Genomic DNA, 18,193 nt, shown 5'->3' with positions numbered 1-18,193 from the left:
TCCACCATTCACTACCGTGTGATCCTTGGCAAGTGACTTAGTCTTCTGAGCTTCAGTTTTCTTATCTATAAAATGGACATAAAGTTAAAAAACCTACTACTAGTAGTGAGGATTAAATGAATAATGTACATAAAGCAAATAGCATTTATTAGTCTTCTTTATACTCTGTTTTTCTTCCCCTATACAAGTCCTTTTTGGTTTTTTGGTTGTGTTTTGTTTTGTTTTGTTTTACAAACAAAAGTCCTTTTTGAAGGGCTATGAGATATCTTCTCCAAACCAGTTTTCCTTTCCTCCTGGGTACATAGGAAGACTACATTTCCCAACATCCTTTGCAGTCCAGGGCCCCATGTGACCAAGTTCTGGCCAGTGGAATGTGAGCATATGTGTGGAAACAAATGCTGTTTCCAGGCCTGACCCCTAAAGTTTCTTGTAAGATCTTTTATGCTCATTTCCTCCTCCATCTGCCAGCTGAATGTCAGGGTTCATGGTGACTTTGGAAGCCACATTTTGGAAGTGGAGGAGGCCCTGCCAGCAGAGCCCTGCTCTACACCCCTACTCCTTATCAGCCTGCTTGGACTGTGACATGTTGCATTAAGCCATTGAGATTGAGGGGTTGTCACTGCAGGGAGCAGTTAGTCTATCCTGACATACACAGAATCTTCTAGAACCTCTATGTAGTGTAACTCCCTGCACACATTCATGTAAGATCTTGCACATATTTGAGAGACTTCCTGGGGCCCCGCCCCCTTAAGCTCATCCACATGGCCCAACGTCAGGGCCTCGGCTGCCTTAAAGAATAAGATCCAGCACAATGTGGGGCCAGAGAGTCCTGGGAACGCCATCCTGGCTTCAGGACCTCCCTGCAGCAGGCCACACCTTACTTAAGGGGTTTGGATGACCATCGAGACTCTCAGGGGGAAGGTCTCCTAAGAAGGCATCACATCCAACAGATCTGATGGATCACAGGTCACAGGATCGGGCAGTAGTAGCCTCTCCCAGCTGAGTCCCTGGGACTTTGCTCAGGGCTCCCCATGCATGTGGTCCTGCCCTCCTCCTGCCCTGGGGGAGATCAGCTCTTTCCATCCTGCCTCCCCTGTTAAATTGAGTGCCCCCTGGAAGCGGGGGGCTGCTGCAGGGTTTGTTTTGCACAAAGCTGTTGATTCCAGGGGTCAAGGACCGTCTTCATGGTGTTCTAGAAAAGTAAATATTCTTAGCTTAAGTGGAGGTTATATTAATTAAAAATAACATACTATTATTCATATACTGAATGTCTGTTCTGTTCCAGGCCCATCTGTTATTTCATTAAGTCCTTCCCCGTAATCCTATCAGGTGAGTTTTAAATAGCCCATGTTCCAGGTGAGGAACTGGAGGTGTGGAGATGCTGGGCCCAGGGTTCAGAGCTGCAGGAGGTGGTTTAGAGACTCCACTGGGGTCAATCCAATGGGAATGACAGCAAACTTTTCCTAAGCCCCTAATGTGTGCTAGGGGCCATGTGCTTTTGAAGCGTTATTGCACTTAGTTTTGATAATTTCCTTATGGAGTGGGGACTACTGTTATTTCCATTTACAGGTGAGAACCCCTAGCTCAGTGAGGCTAAGGTTGCATGGTTGAAAGAGGGGGTGCTTGGAAATTCAAATTCAAGTCACCCTTTAGAGCTTGCGCTGTCACTCAGCACCTACAGTGCCTCCTTCTACTCCTTTGAAATACAAGAGGGACCAGGTAGTCTTCCGGGGCCTGTGACTTTGGGGTGGGGAGCCACCCTGTGGTCAGGCTGATGGCCTGCTTGAGTCAACACCTACTGTGTGCAAATCCTAAGCCCTGCAGTGATACAAGGGAGGCCCCGACTGTCCCAAGGCATTGATATCCTGGTACAGAAGAGAGCCATGTACCTACACTTGCTGCCTGAATAAGTCAGTGCAGTGGAAAAGTGGACGCTGCAAACCTCAGAGGAGAAAGGCCACCCAGGTAAAGGCAAGAATGGCTTTACCAAGGAAGTGAGATTGAGATGAGCTTTGTTTACCTGCATTTAAATCCCAGGTAGCCAAGTGATTTTGGGGAAGTAAGTTAGCCAACTGGCCTGAACCTCAGTTTTGCCATTTATAAAATGCAAATAATAAAGATACCTATCTTACAGGATTATGAATATTAAATAATCATATTTATAATTCTTAGAATATAAGAACCTCTATACTATGTACTTATTCACTCTTCATTATCAAGGACTAGTAGAGTTTCAGTAGATGAAGAAGGGAGATGTAATGCAGCAAGTGAATGCCATGAGCAAAGCTTAAGAGTTAAGAAAGCAAAAGTGTTTTTAAAGAATAGCAAGTAGCTCCATCTGGTTGGTTGATATGGGGGCGATAGTAATTGGCGGGGGGAACCCTGGGTGGCTCAGTGGTTTGGCACCTGCCTTCAGCCCAGGGCATGATCTTGGAGTCCTGGGATCAAGTTCTGGGATCGAGTCCCACATTAGGCTCCTTGGATGGAGCCTGCTTCGCCCTCTTGCTGTGTCTCTGCCTCTCTCTCTCTCTCTCTCTCTCTCATGAATAATGAATAAAATCTTAAAAAAAATAAAAGGAGATGAGGCTAGAAAAAGGATTGGGGCTCAGGTTGATGAGTACATACTTAATAGGCAATGGGGAGCCACTGAATGTTTCTGAACAAGGGAGTTTCATAGCCAGAACTAGGTTTGGCTGCAGAATGTACGGTGGATTGGAATGGGGGTGATGGGAGAAGACCAGTGCAAAACTATTGTCTTGGCCAGGGAAGAGGGTGGTGGCAGCTGGCAGGCCAAAGAAAGCATGAATTGGCACGTGTGGTCGAGGGAGGTGTGTTAGACACACCCTTGGCCAAGGGCAGGTGTGGCAGTGGTGCCCATCCAGGTCCAATCGAGTGGCTGGGAACCCACAGCAGGGCTCTCCCTTTGCAGGCCTGGGCTTGGGATGCAGTCCCTCTGGGCATCGCATCATCAATGCCATCTTTGTGCCAAGAAAGACATAAACGAAAAGTAGATAAATGGGGCACCAGCCTCCTTTAGTCCTGAGAAGCCAGGGCACCTGGTATCCCCAGGGTGCACAAGCTCTTTGATGGCCCCAAAAACAGGTTCTAGAAGACTCATTTGGAAGGGAAAAGGGAGGCAGGCTCCTTTTGGGTTTTCATCTAGATTTTTGAAGAGCAAAGCAGACTGGTGAGAGCTGCCTGTCTGAGGCGTGTTTTATCTTAACCTTTCCATGTAATCCTGAAAGCCCACCTAATCAATTGAAGATCATAAAATATTAGACTTAATGCTGCAAAGTGCTGCTTTTTAATTCACATAACAAGCTCCTAAATAATTCAAATAGCAAACAGACCCTGCAAGTCAATGGTGGGAGGCTGCTTGGATCAGCGGGAGAGTGTCAACACATGCCACATTTCCCGGATCGACTCCATTTCAAGAACCCTATTAAGTTAATTGCCGGTTTCTGACAGCAGAGAGCATGCTGGGAGCACAGCAAGCTTTATTAGCCTCCGTGGCATCTGGAGACATCAGCCATTTTGCCCCTACTTGCAGGCACTGGGAGCAGCATGGAAAAAAGTAAATCGAATTATGAGACAATAAATGCTTTTTGGCAGCACGTGGGCATCAGATTCATTGGTGGATCCCAAAGAGCTCGAGTGTCAGTTGCTGGCCTGTTAAATTCTTTACAGCAACACCGTCCCTATATTGCAAAAGTCTCAGGATGGAGCGGTGACCTCCTTTGGCACCGCGTGGCTGACACGGGTAAATGACAATGCCAGCGAGGGTTCCCCACCTCCTAACAACACGGCCGGGGAAGCAGAGTCTCTAGAATGGGAGAGTTGGGTGAACGTTTGGAGCACCGCCCGCCCCAGGCATCCCAAATATTCAATGTTACATGTTGGCAAGCAGATCTGCCTGGGTTTGGAGCCTCAGGAGGCACCCATGGGGCTCCGGAGTTGGTCAGGGGAGACCTGTGAAGTCAGGGGGCCCGGTCATCTGCCCATCTGGAGGTTCCCAAGAGGGCCCTGTTCCACGGCTGTGTGTCTCCCCTTGGCAGCCCAGGTATCTACTGACCGCGGAGTGGGGGCGGTGCATCCCCCCGGCAGCTGGGAGATCTACCAGCAGGTTCCATTCTGCAGAGGGGGGCTCTCATCTCTCCAGGGCCTACCTTTGACGCATGAGCACACACCGGCAAGGAGAGATTCTGGGACTGCCCCAAGGTCACACACACAGCCAGCCGCTGCCAGCAGATTCTAGGGTGACATTTTGTTCTTTTCCCTGGCAGGATGCTGCTTCTCTTTCAGGTGTGATGGTGCGAGGGTGACAGCCTAGGTAAGATCAAGATTAGTATCCCGGTTCAACCATTGCCCATCAGAATGACCTCAATTTGAGCAAAATGTGTAACTTTACTGTCCGTCAACCATACTGGCAAAATGAGGACAGGAGTGCTTGCCTGATGGGATTCTTCTGGAAAGGACGGAATTAGTGATGGATGTTAACCATGTGGTTAAGGCCTCAAGCTTGGTAGCTAACACTCGGCCTGATTTCCTTCTCATCATCTCTGCATAACTCATATGAGCAAGACTCAGATGAGCAAGGTTATTTAAATTTCTAGATGATTCTTTTACAGAGAATCTTCCAGTTTATTGGGTTCACATATCTGAATTTTTTTCATCAAGGTTGCATAAAGGGATGCAAACTACTCTCTTAAATCTCTTCTTACCCTGTCCTCAGATCTAGCCTTGGGGGCTGCAGAAATGATGCTTCTTCCTGCATCTGGTCTCCAAAATGGTACAATTGGGATCCCTGGGTGGCGCAGCGGTTTAGCGCCTGCCTTTGGCCCAGGGCGCGATCCTGGAGACCGGAATCGAATCCCACGTCGGGCTCCGGTGCACGGAGCCTGCTTCTCCCTCTGCCTGTGTCTCTGCCTCTCTCTCTCTCTCTGTGTGTGACTATCATAAATAAATACAAAAAAAAATTTTTTTTTAAATAAAAAAAAACAAACAAAATGGTACAATTGGAAAGAAATTCCTAGAATAGCTGGCAGGGGTGAGGATGCTGGAGGAAAACCAGCAACAGGTACAAATAGTGCAGGTGACTGGCTGTTTCGATCCTGGTTCTCTAGTCTTTCTATGTCATCAAATTGCTGCACTCTGATGCTAGAAGAGGTCTCAGACATGGAAGCTGGCATCCTCACTTCATGGATGGGGAAACTGAGGCTCAGAAAGAGGCAGCAACTCACCTGAAGTCATCCAGCTAGTTAGCGGTGAAGCCAGTGACAGGAGCTGGGTCTCCTCCTTCCTGGTTCTGTCGTCTTTCTAGTTTTCGAATAGCTGGGAGTGACTTTTGTGGCATTAGAGCAGATTTCACTCTACCTGGGAAGCACTGGACCACTGCCATTGGGCCAGAGTCTTGCTCCCTCCTGCACTTCCAGAAAGAGGATGTACAAAAAAAAAAAAAAAAAAAAGAAAAGAAAAGAAAAGAAAAAAGAAAGAAAGAGGATGTGCTTTTGCCCCAAAACCTCTTTCTGAAAATGTCAGTTCATAACTCATCTATAGTAATAACGGCTATCATTTCTTTTCTAAAAAATATTTTATTCATTTATTCATGAGAGACACACAGAGAGAGGTAGAGATGCAGGCAGAGGGAGAAGCAGGCTCCCTGCAGGAAGCCCGATGTGGGACTTGATCCCAGGACCCCGGGATCATGACCTGAGCTGAAGGTAGACACTCAACCAAGCCTCCCAGGTGCCCCAACGGCTATCACTTCTGAAGGCTGATTTCCAGACGCTTTGTTGACCTTTTCTACACAATGCTTTGGGGTTAGGTGTTACTGTGACTCTCATTTTTCTGAGGAGGAAACTGAGGCCCAGAGGTGAAGTAGCTTCACCAAAGTTACACAGCTGGTAGGTCAAAGGTAGGGCTTGAACCAGAGTTCATTCCGACTTAGGCTCTTTTCCTGTGGCAGCCCACACCCCCACCCCCGGAAGACTCTGGCTTAAGCTAGGGGGCTCTGGAAAGTGACACAGAGAGAGATGGAACCTGGGGTCCAGCACTAGCCAAATTTGGTAGACACTACCCAGGAGGTGCTGTTGGACCCTCATCCTGCACCATGATGTTCCGTTCCCTTCCTCCCCACCTCGCACCTGTGTCTCCTGCCAAAGACAGATTGGTAGCCAGGAACCCAGGGCTCCTCTTTCACACACTCACAAGCCTCTAGTAACTAAGTATACTTATTAGGATTAGGGTCAGCTGTACCTAACATAAAACTCATAGAACAATGGCTTAAATGCATAAAGGTCCCCCCCCCCCCCCCGCAGATGTACCAGAAGTCTGGGTAGGCTGGTGTGGTAGCTTCATGATCATCTGGGGCCCAAGCTCTGACTCTTCCCGTGCTTTGCCATTCCCCACATTTGGCTTCTGTCCTCAGTGTTTCAAAATGCCTGCTGCAGCTCCAGCCATCATGTCCACAATCCACAGTTTTCAGAATTCCTTTAATGACTTTCTCTTGCCTCAGTGGCCAGAACTTGGTCGCGTGGCCACATCAGGCTGTAAGAGAGGCTGGGAATCAGATTCTGTAACCAGGCCCATCACTACCTCAAGACTATAGGTGCTTGCGAGTGTGGGAGAATGGGTACCGGGGAAGCAGCAGGCCGACTGTGCCCCAGCACGATTCTGTGCCACCTCCCCCACCTGCCAAAGTGCTGGTGAGGGAGGAAGGTGGCATTTTGAATTAGACGAAACACGAGTTATCTTTGGTGAGAATTTTACAACGCTCTTTGAGATAATTGGAAATGCCCTGGGATGCCACAGGCCTAGGGTTGGACCCACTGTGCTTTCTGGGGCTGTTTGTTCTGCGGATGGCAACAATGATGAAATCAACAGTAATTCACGCTGTCAGCCGCTTTCATCCCACATTGTCCCTTTTTCAAAGTATGGATCAGTTTTATTTCTCTGGATTTCTTCTCCTCGTGACACATTGATGCTGTGGGTCCTCTGAGGTTGCTTGGGGGATGTGTTTTTTGCCCTGGAAGATTCTGATGACCAGTGGGCCGTAGAAATAAACACAGATGCCACGGAGCCAGCTCTGCAGGTGGCAGGTCACACCAACCTCAGACCTACAGCCAGGGGGATTATGACCCCATTTTGCAGATGCAAAGTGAAGACTCAGAGAGGTCCAACAACTCGCCCAAGATCACACAGTGGTGCTACCGGCCGAGTGTCTCTGTCTCCCTTCCCCTGCCCAGATTTCTATGTTGCAGCTCTAATCCCCAAGGTGGTGGTCTTTGGAGGTGGGCATTTTAGGGATAATTAGGCCATGAGGGTGCAGCTCCCATGATGGGGTTGGTGCTGTCATAAGTGGGTAAGGGGCGCAGAGCTCTCACTCTGCCGGATGAGGAGAGGGTGAGAAGGCAGCCAGCCACAATCCAGGGGAGAACCTTCAGCGGAAACCTTCGCCGGTCACGCTGGTGCCTTGACCTCGGACTTCAGCCTCTAGAGCTGAAAGAAATAGATTGTCTGCTGTTCCAGCGTCCAGGCTGTGGCATCTCTGTGATGGGGCCGAACTAGGACAGCTGGTAAGTGCGAGAGGCCGAGGTGGTGCTTTCCACCGCCCTGGGGGCCCTGATGCTGGGGACATTCCCCACCTTCACCCTCAGTCCCTGGGCAGGCAATGGCTCCTGAGACCAGGGGGGTGGGCCTCCCTGAGACCTGTCATCCTTGAGTTCCTTCTTGTCCTTGCCTCCCCCTCCTTCCCCCTCCTTCCTCCCCTTCCTTCCCCCTCCTTCCTCCTCCTTCTTCCTCTTCCTCCATCCTCCTCCTCCCTCCTCCATCCTCCTCCTCCCTCCTCCATCGTCCTCCTCCCTCCTCCACCCTCTTCCTCCCTCCTCCATCCTCCTCCTCCATCCTCCTCCTTCCCCCTCCATCCTCCCCCCCCTCAAGGTGCTCCTGCAGTCTTTGGAAGACCCCTGGCGGAGTCTAGCCCCATCCCCCACCCCTCCTTTCTGGGCCCCATGTGGCTCACTCCCTGGGGCCAGCCCCCTTCCCCCTGGAAACCATGGTACTCACCATGTCAGGCCCCACAGCGACCGCTGGCTAGGACCAAGGTGCAGAAATGGGAACAAAACAGAGGCTGTCCTGGTCCCCTGTCAGTGAGTGAAGCCACCAAATCAAGGACCACACCAGAAGCCCTCTTCTCCAGCCCCAAGGGGCAGGGGGAGCCGTGCGTGCAGCTGCGGCCCTGCGGCCTCCTGGGCTTCCATATACATAATCTAAATATATGCTTTGCAAATTGAAAAGCGTTCACATATAGAATGTGGCTGTGGGGAGGGAATGCTCTCTTTGAACGTGTCTCTTTAAAGACAGAATTTGCCAAGTGTTTTCCTGCCCTTAAGGAGACACTTGAACGTGGCAGCAGATGTAAAATGGAAATTGAAGTGTCTCTCCCAGGCCGCCATACGTGGATAAAACAGGACCGTCTATTCTAAGCGCTCATTAATAGCAGCTCTCCCAGGGCCCCGGCAGCAGCCAGAGGATTGTACTCATTAAAAAGGTGACGAGGTAGCGTTTTGTGCCTTCGCCGCTTGTCACGGTGTGATCCTGGCGCTCAGATGTCGCCAGCCCACCCCGGATGAGCGCCCCCGGCCTGGTGGCACGGGGGACTGTCTTCTGCAGGGTTCAGCAGCGCCTCCCACTCGTGGAGGGGGCGGGAAGCCCCTGCTGCTTATCGGGTGGGTCCGTGTCTGTTCCGAGGCAGGCCCAGGACCACGTTATCTGGAGACAGGAGCCCACAGGAGAAGCTTTAGCTCATCAGCTGATCAAAGATCATTGGCGATACCTAGCACGGCCCTCTAGACGCCGTGAAGGACCCAGGGGCTCCGGCATGGTCTGGGGCAGGGGGTTGGGGGGGGCTGGGGTCTTCAGAGAGGTCTGGAAGGGACCAGACCCTTGCGATCGAAGGCCCTGGCTGACAGCCACCCCTGGGTGTCGCACAGCCCAGCAGCGGCCACTTGCACAAGGGCCACTGGTTTGTTTTAGAAGAGGGGGGTTCTTGGCTCATTTTTTACCCCTACTTCTTATTTGCTCTTTGTTTCGGGCCTCCCACAGTCAGGACCACTGTCTGGTCCTCTTCTCCCTCTCGTGCGAGAGGAGTGACATTGGGTTGTTCCTGCAGGTACATGGGCGGGGACTCTGAACAGTCCTGGAAACTGCCTTTCCACCCTAAAACCTCAGGTGGAGGCAGGCATCCTCATGGGCCTTTACACTCCTGCGTCTTCCAGGTCTGCATTCTTACCTGTTGTGTTGTTTCTTTGCCTTATGCTTCCCCTGCCCTTTCTGTGGCCAGCTCAGACATCACCTCCTCTCGAAGGCCTTTCTTAATATCACCGTCTCTTCCTCCCCCTCTGTTCATCGCTACGTTAGCAGTTTGGAATGACCTTGTTCACTTGGTAACTCCCTTGCTTACCTGTGCTGTCAGGGTAGATCAGGGGCGGGGGTGGGGGCAGGAACCTTCTTTGTCTTGTCCGCTGCTACCCCTTACTCAGCACAGTGCCTGACCCGAAAGGCACTTGATTTGCTGAATGTGCTGAATGGGCCAACAAACAAAGGATGCATGGGGGGTTGTCCAATCCCAAAGCCCGGCTCTTGGTCACTCCATTAAGAGCAACCCTTTGTGGATTTTTTCACTGTGACCCTTAGTAGCTTCTGGGCCGTGGCCCCAGTTCTCGAGGGGTTCCTTACAGAAGTGCTACAGGGTTGCCCCGTGTCACACAATAAGTCAGGGTCACCACGAGGGCGCAGATCAGAGGAGGTTGAGGTAAGAAGAAGATCATGCCCTCCAGTTCCTACATGGAGTGTTTTTTCTTGTTTGTTTTTACTGCGAGGTATCAATACCATGTTGAGAAATACATTTATTTTTACTCCTCATTAGCAGGTAGAAAATGATTGTATTACTTATGAAATGCTAACCATAATTTGGGTTTAAATTAAACTACCCTTCAAAATAATGAAGCTCCATATTCATAAAGTGGGTTCGGAGTTGGAGGGGGTGGGGAGATAGGGAGAACATTCTGCAATTTTTTTTTTCTTATGCAGAAGTAAGACACCGGGCTCACCTCTGAGGGGACTTGAGTTGCCCTACAGATGTGCGTCTATTACAGCTTCAAGAGCAGATGAGAAATCCCAGGGAAAGGGAAATTCGGCAGCAAAATCCATTCGACTGAAGGTGAATGACGCAGCACATCCCCGGTAGGGCCTGGACACCTTGGGCTATGCATTGGCTCTGGGTTTCTGAGAAGCCAAGGCAACGAGAGAAGTAAAAGCAGTGATGAGATTTGCAGGAAGTCCAAGGCCTCTGGCTTTGGAGGGAAGAAACCAAAAGGAAAGAATGGGGTTAACCTTGATTCTTTTTGGGGGAAAAGAATTTCCAATAGCTCCTTAAAGATCAAAAACTTGTCACTCGTGGTTTCCAGGTACCCATCCTGCTGCTGAAATATCCCTCCCCAAATACCTGTACTGCCTAGTGGGTGTGTCATGGTGTTCTAATGGCCCAGGGGCACCGCTGCTCAAAATCGCCCCCAACATCTGCCCCAGCATGTGCCCACAATTAGGGCACCCCTTCCTGGGAAAAGCATATGATTATGCCACTGGGTGATGGAGGGCCCAAGAGCAGGCTGTGATCGGGGTGAGGGAGGGCCTCGGGCTGGGGTGGGGTTGGAGGGTGAGGGTTTGGGTTTGGGGGGATGCTGAAGACAGGTGCACACTGATTTCCCAAGCGTGCCCCAGTGGGGCTGGCCAGTGGGGCTGGTTGGTGGGATCATGACCCAATCATGGCACAACTGAGCCATACTCAGATGTGACCTTGGTCTCTCCTACACATCAGGTACCCAGAAATGTGACTGGGCCACAGAGTCCTTGGAATCTCTAGATCACCCTGGCAATAGGATCAAAGTCTTCTCCTTCCTTGGTAGCACTTGGTGGACATCTTTGTGTTAATCTGCACCTGATAATGACGCTCATCGCAAGTCCCTCCAGTGAGGGAATGAATTGATGATTGAATAAGTGAGTGCCACGACTACCATGGTCCACATTGCGGCCTGCCTTCAGCTGCTGTTTAGGGTCACTTCCACCAGGAAGCCCTCCCTGAGTTCTCACTCCTTCCCTTCCTTAACAAGACCCTCATAGTGCTAGATGTGTGACCAATGTGTAAATGCTTCCCTCCCTGCTAAGAATTGGAAGGTGTTTCTTGTGTTTTCTGGTGGTTCCTCATTCTAGCTGGACAATAAGCACATTTCTTCAACACGCACTCATTCACCTCTTACCACTTTCCCCACGGTGTGCTAGACCCAAGGAATTCAAGAATAAACTGGACAAACAAGGAGCTTATAGTCTTGTGTTGGGGTTGGCAAACTGCTGCCCATGGACCGGACCCAAGTGCCACCTGTTTTGTAAATAAAGTTTTATTGGTGCCCAGCCATATCCTTTTGCTCATACGTGATCTGTGGCTGCTTTTGAGCTACAGTGACAGAATGGAGTTGCTGTAACAGAGACCATATGGCCTGCAGAGCCTAAGATACTTGCTCTCTGGACCTTTCCAGAAAGGGTTGCTGACCCCAGTCTAGTGAGAAAGACCCCTAGAAAAAGATCATTCTGGCATGATGTGTGAGAGACAATAAAGAACAGGGTAATATGATTGAGCCTGGCAGGCCTAGGGATGCATGAGTTACTGTATAAATAGGGTGGCTAGGAAAGCTGGAGATGTTACGTGAGCTGAGGGATGAAGGGTCAGAAGGCCACTATGTGAGTTGCTAGGGAAGAGCGTTCCCGGGGGAGGGAACAGCATGTGCAAAGGCCTTTGATGTGTGGGGGGAATGGACAAGAGCTTGCGTGGCTGGAAATGAAGTGAGCAAGGAGGGAATAGGACAAGGCCAATGTTGGAGGGGTAGGCAGGGGCCAGATCAGTGATTCCCAAGGGGACGATATTGCCCTTGAGTTGGTTTGAGATATTTGTAGGGGGCGTGCCATAAATTCAGGCACCAAGGATGCAAGACATCAAGCAGTGCATGGAACAGTTTGACACATTAGTGGGCTGTCCTGGGTCCTGCGTGACTTTGGGTGTCCTCATGGATATTCATGGAGGTGGAAAGCCGATTTCTAATGTCCTTGCCCTGGACTTAACTCTCCTATTTATATAAACTGAAGATCACTTTAGCACAGAATCAGTTATACATTGAATTGTCTAAGAATGGCTCTACCATATAAATTAAGGGAAGATCGCACTGTGGTTTTTGGGAACATTACCAAGTGGTGTCCTCCATGTAAGGAAAATCATGTCACCCACGGCAACATCACTTTTGGCATTCAAGTCCCCGAACAACACCCCTGCTGTCATGTGTGTTTGTAGCCGTGGCATTTACTGTGACTTAACACACAAAGGCATGTCCTTATGTTGACTAGTGATGTCATGCCAAGGAATCTACCTATTGAAATGCACATTGTTTTATTACAAATTACTTCCTCCTTTCCCACCTTTATATTACAGTTAAGGCATTATGTTGATTAAGACATCAGTCAATGTTTTAATGTACAGAAACACCATACCACCTCTGAATTTTGTCTCAGGCTAGCAGAGAAGCATTACAAAATATTGCCTGATGGAAGCCCCAAGGCTGGATCCCAAAGTTTTGTGTGGATCCTGAATGTGAATTTGGATTTTGTGCTAAGAAAAATGAGGAGCCATGGCAGGATTGTAGGAAGAGCGATGGGTTCTTTGAGGCAAGGGTGCCGACTACACGTCCTCTTTTTCTCTTTGATCCTGCAGGCTCTCCCTCCAGCACGTGGCACACCAAGGGTGCCCAGAAGACAATCTGTAAATTAAAGTGCCACCAGCCAAAACAACCTCAGCCTGGTTGCTTAGCAGGCCTCACTCCTCCTTATAAGTGAGAATGCTCTGGCCAAGTGGGGTTAAGTGGCTTGCCTGGCCATGGAAAATCTGGTAAGCAGTATCTGGTAAATACGGTGTATATATGTGTTTGGGTTGTGGCGCCTGTCTCCTCTTCCTGCCCCTGGTGGCCCTCCTGGTCTTTTCTGGCTTGTCTGTTTGCTGATCCACTCACCTTGGCCACCTGCCCAGGCCCAGTCCGGCTCCCAGGCCTTCCCCCTCCTGTTACTCTGATGCCACAGGCATCACTGGGTCCCAGGAGCCAGCTTCCCAACCTTTAGACCCCAGGCCAGGATCTAAGAATATCTCCAAGAGTATTCCCCAACACCTGCAACAGATGTGCCCACAAATTACCTGGTCCCAGTGGTGGGGAGCAGGAGAGGAAAGGGCATCGATTTTCTAAAAGCATTACACACTTAATTTGCAAAGTTACATCACACGTGCGTGTACAGGTCAGCTCTCTGGGAGCTTCTTTCAAGAGCAGAGGCAGGTCAGTGTTTCTGGGCTCATTCTTCCCAGAGAAGACAGCATGGGGGAGGATGTGGAGGATTGTGAGGGTCAGATGCTTTCGAATATACAAGGTCAGATGGGGAGAGATGGATATTTGCAGGGCCCCTCCTCTGCCCCTCGCTCCAGAGATGTCATCCCACCCTTTCAAAGACCAAGTGTGTGTTTGCAGCACCCCCATCTCACAGGTGTGGAAACGACATTATGCGTCGTTTTCCGCCTTTACAAGCCATGCACGGGCCAAACGTGAGCTTGAACTCAGGTCTCTAGACTCTCACCGTGTCTTGAGACATGTGAATATGAGGTATAGAGCACAGCATACGTGTATAGCATGTAGATGCACATATGCATCGAGATATACTTTTTTTCAAGATTACTTATTTATTTATTCATGAGAGACACAGAGAGAGGTAGAGACACAGGCAGAGGGAGAAGCAGGCTCCCTGTGGGGAGCCCCATGTGGGACTCGATCCCAGGACCCCGGAATCACAACCTGAGCCAAAGGCAGATGCTCAACCACTGAGCCACCCAGGTGTCCCAAGGAATACATTTTTTTTTATTATTAGATAGATCTGGGTTCTTTATTTGATAAGAGTCGCAAAAAGCTATGGAACCCATGTGGGATCATAGCCAGGAATGAATAGAGAGCTGTCCACAGAGCAAGTTTAACAGGAAGTGATAAAAAAGAATAAAGGTTGAATTCACTCTTCCATCCTATAAAGTCCAGCTCAGTCAACTGGCAAAATAATTGTCTTGGATTTTTGTTGTTAATGGAAGGCTTTTTTGAATATTAATGTAAGGGTAGTTTCAATTGCAGAAGAGACCATCTAGAAGTATTTGGTTTCCAAAATTAGTGTTAGACACATTACAGTTCTTCCTTATGCTTTCAAATTCTACTTATAAATTATATTACCCTATTTATTCTCCTAGTAATGTTTTTCATTGTGGCATATATATGGATATATATGGATATATTAGGATATATATATATATCTCCCCAGAGAATGGGGATGATCAGAACGCAGGATAACACATTAGCGATAGATAATAGAGTCTAAATAAACATAATCAGCTTTCCTCTCTGTCTTCAGATCAAAGCTTAATATATATATAATAAAATTTACTGTTTTACTCATTTTTTGAAGTTTAACTTGATCATTTATTTGTGCAAGAAAGCTAGTTTTGATGAAGGAAAATTCAATCCTTTCCTTGTAACCATGAAGAAACTCAAAAAACTGGAAGGCTTCATGAATTCGCACGTCATCCTTACGCAGGGACCATGCTCATCGTCTCTGTCATTCCAGTTTTAGTGTATGTGCTGTCAAAGCGAGCACTTTTTTAAACATTTTTCACTGTACAGTCCAATGACATTAAGTACGTTCACACTGTTGTGCCCATCTACTTTTTAAAAAACAGCACAAGGAATCTTTTCTAAAAATTCTAGCGAAGGACAAGTGGATCAAAGCCTCCCTGGAGAAAAAGCAGCCCCACGGGCCACCGTGTCCACTTGGAAGCGTGTGTGCTTATCTGATAAGATGAGTATTTGGGCCAGGTGTTCGCGGCGCTGAGACTTCACTGCTTGCTACCGCAGAGATATCTCCAATCCAGGCGGCCTGTTCCTCCCTCTGTTTTTCCAAGCAAGGTTTCCCCAACCAGATTTACATTTTCAAAAACCCTTCAGATAATCACAGGCCCAAGAAACTTCCACTCCTCTGAGGTTTAATTAGGAGAAACTGTCTTTCCAGTAGTTCCATGAGCCCTGCTCTAAATTTCTCAGCGGAAAGAGAAGGTTCGCAGCGGATGAGTGGGCGCCAGCAGGACCTGTGAACAGCCGCCCCCTCTGTCCCCCACTCTCCCTTGCAGCGGAGATAAAGCCATGTTGCAGGTCCCTGAAATCACATCGTGAGTGTGCCCTGTATCATTAGGACCCAGAGAATGGGGATGATCGGAACGCAGGATAACACATTAGCGATAGATAATAGAGTCTAAATAAACATAATCAGCTTTCCTCTATGTCTTCAGACCAAAGCTTATCTATAAATACCCTAATGACGCCCAACCAGCCAATTACTCGTTTCTTGGAAGAGCCCCTTATTAATGGCGTTGCAGTGAGGGAAAAACATTAATTATTGGACACAGTGGGATCTTTTACGTTTCTGTCTGGTCCGGACAGCACCAATTAATGCAACAATTATTATCAACGACCGTGGCAACATACTGAGTGCAGCCACCCTGGGCCGGCTCGATGGGGTGGGAAGAGCGCGCACACTGGGGGAACATCACCCACGCTCTTTTCATGGGGCCTGCTTCTTCGTCCCGGTGGAAGCTGCTGGAACAAAGCAGAGGGTGGCTGGAGTGTGTTGGTTTTTCTTTTTAAGCCGCGAGATAGTGTTCCTGGACTGCCAAGTGGGGGAGAGTGGGAGGAGGAGTCAGGCGCCGGTCTGTTGTGTCAGGTTGCTAAGTGAAACCAGGCCAAAGATTGGAGCGGAGAAGCCACCTTCAGAGCGTGGAGCTCCTGGCTTGGCTCCTGCCCACTCCTCCAGGCTCTTCTCTCTCACTGGCTATAATGCAGCCCCACTGCTTCTCCTTCAGATCCCCCAAGTCAGCTGTGCTCCCTCCTCCTGCCCCAGGACATTTGCACAAGCTATTCCTCATACTGGAAAGATCTTCCCCTGCCCTTTGCAAAGCTGGCTCCTTTCTGGATGCAATACAAAAGTTCCCTTTGCAGAAAGGGCTTTCTTGAGCCTGAATCCAAAATATACCCTGTCCTTAATATTAATCACTTCTTGTTTCTATTTCTTCTTTTTTTTTTTTTTGCATGGCGTCCATCACAAATCATGAGATATTTAACAAATATACCTTCTTATTTTATTTGTGCCTGTCTCCCTTACAATAATGCAAGCTCTATATGGGCAGGGACTTTGTCTTGTTTTCTCCAGCATCTCTATCCAAGAATTTTGCATTTGGGAGGTGTTCAATAGATATTTGGTGAGTGGATAAATAAATCCATGCACTGTGTGGAAAGTGATTATATCTGAGAGGATCTGTGGCAGGTGCCACACACACTAAACCAGCTATTATCTTGCAAAAATTCCCCTGGAAAACAAAACCCCAAACTGTGCTGTTCAGAGCAGTAACATCTCCTGCAAACTCTATGTCAGCTCTGCTTCTACACTTTAAGGTGTTGGACTTGCTTAAAGGGCCTTTGATGGGCCGTGCTGTAAAATATTGGGTTCTATGCTTACTCACATCATGGCCCTTTATTTGAGCTGGCTAAAGATGATTCCGCTCTGCCCAAGGTACAAAACTGTTGCAGGAATGCTTTTATTTTTCTCTTCTCGGTGACAAGGAGAGGATCTCTTCTGGGAGGCATTAATTAGAGAGCACTTTGGAAAATTGGTCCAGTGAAGGATGGAAGAGCTCCCCAGAGCCTTGGTCAGAGCTCTGAGAAGTGGGCATGCCCTTGTGGCCCTTCTGGAAAAAGATCTCCAGGCTATTTGCACTAGAAGTTTCCCTTTGGAGTGTTAAAGCAGTTCGTATGTGTTATTCAAAATCAGAGCCACATTCAAGAAGCTTAGCCGACTTTCCTGAACCGCAGCAATCCGCAGCCACTAACCACATCCAGCCCCGTGCACCCCTTACCGAGATGACCTTCTTCCAAGGTGTCCTAAACCAAAGTGGAACCATGGACACTCAGAGGCAGTCCTGGGGTGTCCTCAGCCTAGGACTGCTGTACAGATGTGGCCACGGCAAGCATTACCATCTCATTTCTTCCAAATAACCATCTCCAGGGAAATACTTAGAAATGACAGGGACACTCGAGGCATCTGTCAGGGCTGGTTTTGCTTTCATCTCCCTGAGAATGGCAATGACCTCAACTCACAATGATCTCACACGCCCTGCACGCCTCTAACACATTTGGTCTGACCCTGCCATTGGGCTCAAGTGCAGACTGCCCAGCTCCTCGTCTGTTTGGGGACAGACAGGTTGGGAGCTGCTGGAGGGCAGCGTGTGCGACATCTCCACACCCTGCTCAGCTCCAAGCTTGCGGGTGTCCCCTTGGCCGTGTTCCGTAGCTTATTTCAATGCTACGTTCTATGGACATTCTTATCTCTTCATCTGCCCCCGGAGGCCCACCTGGGACCCCTGAAGAGCGGGAACCAGAAATTATGCATCTTATTCATCTTTCTCTCTCTGGTACCTGGTGCAGGGCTCTAGCCCCAAAATGACTTTCAGACTTCAGAATGAGCGAATGTGTGGGCGCTCAAATGAAGCTGCCATGAGGGCATTTCAAAGGCCCTTCCTTTCCCTTCCCTCCTGCCCCTCTGCCCAGAAGGAGCATTTGGGGTTTCCGTGTGCTTCTGGATGCCCAGCATGAAAATAAAAATGAAACATCATAGTGAGGCATTTCCAAACAACGCGTCTGGCAGATCTGAGTTCAAATTCCAGTCCTGCCGCCAACCAGCAGGGGGTACTAGACATGTTCTGGAATCTTCTGGTACCTTAGTTTCCTTGTAGTAGGATACAAATTATGGTCATAGTCTCATCATGCCAGTAGGGTTTTTGACATCTGACTGACGTTTCAGTAGAGTGTTTAGCGTGGTGTTTGGGACAAAATAAGCCTCCAATAAATGTTAGCTGCTGTGGATTACTACTGCAATCAGCGAAGAGCTTTAGAACACAGGAGTGAGGTCTCCAAGGATGGTCAATTGACAGCTTTATACTGAGTGCCCACTGGGAGCTAAGCATTGT

The 18,193-nt window shown here is 48.9% G+C and overlaps 1 long non-coding RNA gene and 1 other non-coding gene across 13 annotated transcripts in view; one reads left to right on the top strand and one right to left on the bottom strand.

The window, feature by feature from the left end:
• Positions 1-18,193, top strand: part of LOC121484896 — a 47,583-nt gene that overhangs the window by 7,284 nt on the left and 22,106 nt on the right. For 5 of the 12 annotated variants that reach the window (XR_005986145.1, XR_005986143.1, XR_005986139.1 and 2 more), the window contains 4 exons: positions 1,286-9,275; positions 10,090-10,219; positions 10,877-11,055; positions 12,815-12,988. This is a non-coding gene — a long non-coding RNA (uncharacterized LOC121484896). The remainder of the gene's footprint in view (positions 1-1,285; positions 9,276-10,089; positions 10,220-10,876; positions 11,056-12,814; positions 12,989-18,193) is intronic. The other 7 variants (XR_005986147.1, XR_005986148.1, XR_005986142.1 and 4 more) reach the window with 5 other exon arrangements.
• Positions 14,671-14,775, bottom strand: LOC121485926. The gene has a single exon (XR_005986429.1). It is a non-coding gene; the product is annotated as a U6 spliceosomal RNA (small nuclear RNA).

Source organism: Vulpes lagopus, chromosome 2, assembly GCF_018345385.1.
Source record: "Vulpes lagopus strain Blue_001 chromosome 2, ASM1834538v1, whole genome shotgun sequence".
NCBI classification, from domain to species: domain Eukaryota; kingdom Metazoa; phylum Chordata; class Mammalia; order Carnivora; family Canidae; genus Vulpes; species Vulpes lagopus.
The sequence above is the reverse complement of the archived record's forward strand: the minus strand, read 5'-3'. Positions and strand labels throughout refer to the sequence as shown.